The following is an 8,336-nucleotide window of genomic DNA, read 5'->3' as shown; positions in this document are numbered from 1 at the left end:
TTGAACAAAGGGGGAAGGGGGTTGAGGGCGGTGGTAGTCCCGTTGAGCTGGAGAATGGAGGAGAGGCATTGGAGGAGGATGGTTGGTCAACAATGTCAAAAGCTGCAGAGATCAAGGAGGATGATGAAGGATTATGCACCATATGCACGGTCACAGAGGATGTCATTTGTGATTTTGGTTAAGGCTGTTTCAGTGCTGTGGCAGGGGTGGAAATCTAATTGAAAAGATTCACACAGGGAATTCCAGAAAAGTTGGGCACGGATTTGGAAGGTGCTAACACGTTTAAGGACTTTGGAGAGGAAAGGGAGATTGGAGATGGGGCTGTACAAGAATAGAGGGATCAAAGATTTTTTTTGGGGGGGGGGGGGGTGGTGGTGGTTGATGATGGTGGTTTTGAAAGGGAGAGAAGGAACCATTTACAATGTCAGCTAGCATGGGGGCATGAAGGCATTGCAGGAGATGTTCTGGCTGTGTTAGGACAGTTAGATGTGGAACTAACCAATGGCTGTGCCACTGAGGATAGACAATGGAGAAAGATGGAGTAGTCAGCCATGTTGAACTCCGGGGAGAGGTCGTGGAGTACAAGGGTGAATAAAGCAACACAGTTGCAATCACAAAGGAAGTCGCTGATGATTTTGACTAAAGCAGCCCTGGTGCTGTGGGTAGGATAGAAATCAGACTTTGGGTAGGAGATGAATTTGAGTGGCTGTCATTAATTTATTAGAAAATGACCTAATTGAGTTAACCATATGATATAAAATATGGGTCAAGCTTCGGTGGTTTAGGTTTTTCATCTGATTGTTTTATAGGATTATAGTCTTTAACTCATCAGAAACTATTCAGAATTACTTATAATATTTAGAGGATGTTGATTTTTTTTTAAAAATGCAACAAATAGTGTTGACAATAGATAGTTTAATTGATGTTACCAGTTTCTTCATTAAAGCAGTAACTTGTAATTTATGATATAACAAGGTACCGGGTTATTTTCTTTGGTTGCTTTTTGTTTAAAGGATATTCTCAACAGTGGAAATACAAACGGTGAAGCATGTACAGTCAAAAAAATGAAATAATGAATAAGACAAAGCAATTAATTCTCCACAGTGAACTCATCAACAGTTGTATAATGCTGCAAATTACTTTCGTATCGACACAAAGTGATTTCGGGTGCGCATCAAGGATTCAGGTCCCAATCTGGCTCTGAATGCACCAAATCCAGGAAGTGTGGGATCCCACCAGAAGGCTGTCACACCAGTTTCAGTTCACACTGGGTGCAGTATATGGTAGGACGACCATGCTATTTTCAACTTCTGACTCGGAAGCGAAAGTGCTACCAACTGAGCCAGGATGACACTAGAGAAACTGCAGGGATATATAATAGATCAATTTCACACGAAGCTGAGGAGAGAAGATACGATCTTGAGGAGAGACGCACAATGATTGCGACCGTTAACACTGAATCGTGGAAGGAACAGCATTGATTGGCCAAATGACATTTTCTTATTCCAAACTTTCTTAACACAGAGGTTGAGATCTGTTACAGATAAGATAGCACACATGCTGGAGTGCATTGCAAGGGAATAACGCATGAGCAGTTCAAATTACATAATAAACTATAAGATCTTCTGAGCCCTAAGATATGTTAGGTCCCTGAATTAGATTTGAACCTGTGTAATTCTATGTGATATGTGTAAGGTAGTATATCTTTATCTTCATTTCCGTCAATAATATTATTTTATAAAGTATTCCACCACCAAAAGAATATGTACCTCTCGCACTGTTTCTCTAAAGGACTTACCAGTTCACAGTGGGTGGAGTTTTGCTATCTTTTTGCTGAGAGGAAGTTACTTCACAACCATCAGTGCACAGTTTTACTCCTTTAATCTCCAGGGGGGAAAAAACCTGTTCATGTTTTCACTATATTACGCTTCTGTTCTATTTATCACAAAAAAGTACGTTTTTTAAAAAAAAATCCAGATTTTTAACTGCAAGAAAGCCTCCGTTTATTAAATACATGGATTTCCCATGGAACTTTATAACGACAGAGATATACTACGTCGTGCAATACGTGGTATAATATTTTATATATTAAACATTGTAGGTGGGTCACAACATTCCTTTTTAAAATGCATGGAAAATACCTATGTCAACCTGGTCCTATGGAAAATCCTATTATAACAGTGTCCACGTTAACATGCAGTTCCCTTTAAGCCTGTAAGTGGTGCTGTGCCAGGGGTTTTCGGTATTAGAAACACCATAAAACCTTATCTCTCGAACAGGCCTGGAGAAATCAGTTGCTATTCCGAAACTAAAAAAAGTCTTGCCAGTACAGGAAAGCATCCATATTTTTTTTAATTGGGGATTCTTCAAACTTGAAATATCGGAATCCCTTTGCTGTTTGAAAAGTTGTGGTCTTTTTTTAAAGTGCGGATTATTAAAAGTAATACAATCAAGACTTATGTAGCTTTAAAAATTAAGAACCTCTTCAATGTCAGAAAAATGGGTCATCCTCATCAAATGAAGTACTTTTCCAACCCCTTTCCCCAGCTGCGGTCATTTTCTCATGCTGAAGGATTTTTCTAAACCTTATCATTGCCCCCCCCCCACCTCCCCGCAATGTACTTTTCCACCCCCCCCCCCCCCCACCCTTGGTTCCTTTTCCAACCTCCTCTCCCCCAATGAGGTACGTTCCCCCACCCCCTTACCCAGGGTCCTTTCTTCATCCCCCTCTTATCTTCTCCCCTTCCGTTTCCCTCCCATCGTGTTTCTCTCCTTTCGTCTTGATGCAAATATATTCCTGCCCTCTAACCTTGCATTACCCGAAGACAACACTTGGTTTTGACTCCCCCCTATGCAACACCACGGGAGATTGACTAGTTATATAAAATATTTACGTCTGTTATTCCAAATAACAAACGTGCCAATATATAAGTTGATCTCTCGTGTTGTTTCTGTTGGACAAAAAAACCTCTCTCCCTGTAACCGTTTCAGTCCGCTTTGCCTCCTCCCTAATTGTTCCTGCGCCCTTGTATCCATCTTTCTGTTTGAGTTTCACTCCTCCCTCCCTCCCTCTGTGATTCACACACTTCTTTTATCTTCTTTTATTCTGCTTGACTCTTTTACTCTTTAATCTGTATTGTCCCCGAAAGAGTCTATCTCAAACTATAAAGGATTGATACTGCGTTGCGTAACTCAGTTGATGTCAAAAAGACCTTACAAAGGCGATTGGATCAGAGGGGTCATTTGACCTGAACACTTTACAAACTTATCCAGAGATTTTTAAAATGTCTTGATGATATACTACCAGGTTTAAACCTATTCTGTAGCTACCAATATCAGACCAGTAGCTGGATTATTAATGCAGTGTAAGTCTCTCTTTTCCTCCATCTCCTCTCTGTTCGGTATGTTTCTTTATTGCTCTCACACTTCTTCCTTTAATGAAGTACTGAATTTATATCATATCTTTGGTAAATTGCCAGTTAGACTGCAGTGGCAGATCCATTTCACACCACGCCTTTGAAATACATCAAAAAATTCCCACTCCAGTGTCAGTTTTCCGACAGATGCACGCTAGACATTTCTTACATATGGATAGATTCACTGACTTTTATAAAATACTATGGCACATTTTTTAAATTGCAAATCTATGCAGTAACATGGATCAGGATTATTAAAATAACTTTAAAAAAATCTATTTCTACTGATTTTGTTTGGGTTGATAGATTCAGATTCTGATCTGAAAAATGCTGTATTCTCCTTGGTCTTCGTGGTTCCGGACATATATGTGTATGGCATGAATGATGCGTGTTAACATCTAGCGCATAGATCACGCGATATGTATGACGATGTCACTAACATGGGTACGGGCATCCTGAGACACGATTTTTTTTGGCGCTAAATACTTGTAGGAAGTCAAGGTAAGTAATTTATGCTCAAATAACAAGTCCCAGGAATACCTGTTAAACAATTCCGTACAACTTAACTTGGATTTCTAAACCAAGATTGACATTGCGTGAGTTTAAAAGAAGCGCAGAAGGGTTATACTACTGACAATAAGCTTTTATTGTGCTGATAAAGACCATTGTTGTTCAACGCCAGGGGACATAATGGCCATCATAGTGTGAATTTTTGCCATAAGCTGCAGGTGCAAGTAACATGTGAGATCATTGCACAGTGCACGGCTGTCAGTTTATTCAGAAACGGACACAATAATTTACACATCCTCAACTGGCTAACTCACACACCTAACAGCTCAGATTGGGCTGGAGCTCAGTGTCTGGAGTTTGGCATTTTACTGGTGTTATCTCGCTGAAAAAATATACCTATGTGACGTCCGTAAAGAGCTTTTGTCAAAAAGTCCCCAAGGATTTATAATATCAATTTTGACCGAATGTGTCTGGTTTGCAAACCTGTAATTCAGCATAACCTGTGACTCAGAGTCTAGTTATGTATAGATTGGAAAAGCATACATCTTAATTACTATAGCTCTAGGGAACTATAAAAATCATTTTTTAACCGATTTACATCAACAAATTCCTGGATGTTTTCAGTGTCCATAAACTATGTAAATAATTATGGATTGCACTTTAGTTTAACTGAGACTTTTCTTGAGTTTTACTGATGTTCCAAATAAAACTGATTTTACTGATATTCTCTAAATTTATCCTGATTTACTGGGCTCCAATTTTTTTGCACTTGATTTTCTTCTGTTTTTAATGCTAAGAATAAAATTGAAAAACACCCCAAAACATGTTTTAAAGCGGTAATAAAAACTAACTTTAATAATGCTTAACCGTGTACGACACATTTCCCTCACACCTAACCCAAACACAAGACCAAAACACGTCGCTAGGAGTCACATAATTCGCAATAGTCGTTCATTTCCGAAGTCTCTGCAACCGACATGGCTTGCTATCAATGTCAAGTTTACTCGTTAATTTTAAACAAACTGGAAACGACTTTTTTTTTGCAGAATATCTGCACAATGGCTGCCTTAACCGCGAACCTAAAAGCATTTCATGTTATTTTCCCCCTAAACGCGGTTTATCGATTTTTACGGATGAATATATTAAAAAACCAAAAATGTTGCTAATATTACACAAAGTCGTCTTTATCTTGAGAGAAGAACGATTACATTCACATCCCACCCGAATTTGGGCTCTCTGTTAACTTGTTCTAAACTTTCTGGGTGGCGATGGAAAGGCTCCCATGGTTCAAGGAGCGACTTTCTGGCGAGGTTCCATCTCACTGCTCCAAGCAAACCTGGCCAGCAGTCACTTATTTTGCAATCGTTCAGCATTACAGTTTCAAGCGACAGTCAGGCGTGAAACTATCTTTCAGAAATCGTCATCCATTTTTATTATTTGGAAACTGATTTAAAAACAAATGACTGCATTGGGCGTCTTTACTAGTACAAAAATCCTCATATTCTGGCCGTCTATATACTGTAATATTCATACATCAGGCCAAGGCAATGACGATTTAGTGTCTGTTCACGGACAGGAAATAGATCCAGTGTGCACAGAAGAGGAGAGGGGGACGCCAGTGATATTTTATACCTGTACCAATGCATTGTTACTGTAACGTTTACATTCTGGGAATTTTTTCAAAGATATAAAATAAAAATATGTCTTTTTTGTATAAAGCTCATTTTGTGTATTTAAAAATAATTTACCGGAACTTCGTTTCTAATTAGAAAAACCCCAGCAATTTAAATTTTTAACAGGTCTGAGAGTGATTAACTGGATGGCCATTTCTGGGAAATAAGTATCCTCTTGTAATGACTGATTTTTAAAAATATACTAGTATGTATTTTGACTGCTCATCTATAGTTTAAGAACTAAAAGACGAAGCGCATTTCCCGTTATTGGCCAGGACAGGAGATGATCGATCCGTCAATTCAATAGTTCAAATTGCAAACATTTAAAATAGGGTTACAACGTATTTTATATATTTTATATAATACCGTGAAACCACGTTGAAAGAAAAATATGGTAGATTAAGATATGGCTGGGTTTCCTTTAGACCTGACACTTCCTCTTCAAAATGACTCTTGTATGATGTTCAACGAGACGGGAGACTTGAATACCGCATGCATTTAGTTTGACTTCTTGAATTCTGACTGACTTCACACTGTAAATGTGAGTACAAGCTGGAAAAAAGAAAGCTCCGAATTTTGAGAGGCCTCCAAAAATCACCTGTTGGGCCTGCCAGCCCTGGACTCAGTCACGTTTAATAAACAAAAACAGAGCCTGTAAAATATGTTTTAATGCTTCCTACCAATTGCACACGATGTGTATAAAAACAGGACGGCTAATAACGAATCGTTATGAAGGGACTGTTAGTGGGACGGCTTTCAGTTTCAGACAGGCTCCAACAGGCAGAACAACATTGCGGTCAGTCGCAATTTCAATGTCAGTTTCTTACTGTCAGTTTCTCAAAAAGGTACTTCGATATCTGTAAAACTTGTTTCGCTTTTCCCCTTTCTGAGTAAGTGCTTGTATAGGTTTCTTATAAAGCACGACTGTTAAAAAAATGATCCTCTATGTGCGTTTTCATAGTGAAATTTGTGTCTCTCCATCTTTCCCTCCCCAAAGAATGTAAGCCAGTTTTCTAGGTGTTACAAAATTCCGAGGAGCAAATATCAATACAGGTTTAATATATGCGGTGTCCGTGTATATGTGATTATATTAATAGTTGTATTAAGCTGTAACAAATATTTTGTATAACAAATTTTGTGTAACAGATTATTTTTCTATAAATACGTGGATGTATCCAATTTCCCTTGCTTATTACAAATTATTATATGGTATGTTCCGATATTATTTTGCAAGAGCTACATAAAATAATTTATATTCACTAACAACGCTGCATTTTTAGAGGTTGGATTTTCAGAGAGAGTACAATATCTTATGATTAATTTCTGACCACGGAACTTGTACGGTCGTTGTAAGAAGCCCCGGTTAGCGATGAATGAGAAGTGATTTGAATATTACTGTTAAGAAGTGATGTAATTTTCTCAATTTAAAATCAACAGGGTGGACATATTTTCATAAATTTCAGCCACACACGTCCCCCGCCCCCTGCAGTCAGACTCAACATAGTGATTCATAACACGTTCTTTTATTTTCACCACCTTTGAGTAAAGATGTTTCATTTCTCTTCACACATAGCCCGAATTCAATTCACCTTTGGCGCGGGGCAGATTTCAAAGAAAGATTTTTGAAATGAGCTTTTCGGATGCGCATTTCTCGACACGTGTTTGAAGTGGCACTGAAACAGTTTGGAAAATGAATGCTGACGGTCACTTACATTAAATATTAGAGAGCCGCCACAGGCTCGATGGGCCGAGTGGCCTCCTCCTGTGCTGTTGATTCTATGATGTCAGTGTCTGTATTCTAAGTTTATAGACTCACAACGTGGAATGTGTACCCAATATTTCAGAGTAATTAAAAATAACAGAATTTTATTTACAAATTTGTAGGTCAGTGATTCTTGTATTATTAATTCACGCTTTGACTACATTTAAGAAAATCTTTTTTTCTAGATTTTCCTTTGTTCTTTTAATTTGTTTGATGAATAAAATGTATTAATTTTAGTCAGCTGTATAAAAGAGGGCCTAGTAGCCAAACCCTAAAATAATATCATAAGGAAAACCAGCAAGAATTTTATAATTATGTACATAGAAGGAAGGTATAACGGCAGGCTGAATGGTACAAATCTTCCAGAATCATTCTAATTTGTAAGGGAAAAATAGAAAGAACAAAACCGGCGTTGCTCTGGACTCGGCAGCCTCCACATAACTCCTCTACAACCACGTAAGGGGATTTGGCCACTGATCTAAATTGCCTTGCCTTCTCTCGCACCCCCCCACCCCCCTCCACACACACACACACACCCCGCGAAGATTTATATCCCTCAGCTCTGTACTGCAAGGGTCAATCTTGTACATTTGTGAAACGATTTGGAAACGTCAAACAGAATACTGTAAGGCTGACTGTTACCGTTTAAAATCCAATTTACTTGACTCGGTCAAAGGCCTAATGTTTAAGGTATCAGCAAGTCTAAACAAAATGCTAAATGTCTACCTCGGAAACAGTATGTACTGAGCTTATATTCACAGCTCCCAGTTCTGGCCTTTTACAACAAATAGATAATGTACACCTTTGTATATCACATTCAGAGTCCCCGTCATATGTGCTGCACAGTCAACTCATCACAAAGCTGAAGATCCAGCTAAACACTGACAGGACTGAAACATGGAAATAATATCATAAGGAAAACCAGCAAGAATTTTATAATTATGCACATAGAAGGAAAGTCATTGATTTACAAAT

The sequence above is a fragment of the Heptranchias perlo genome, chromosome 4, assembly GCF_035084215.1.
Source record: "Heptranchias perlo isolate sHepPer1 chromosome 4, sHepPer1.hap1, whole genome shotgun sequence".
Lineage (NCBI taxonomy): Eukaryota > Metazoa > Chordata > Chondrichthyes > Hexanchiformes > Hexanchidae > Heptranchias > Heptranchias perlo.
The sequence above is the reverse complement of the archived record's forward strand: the minus strand, read 5'-3'. Positions refer to the sequence as shown.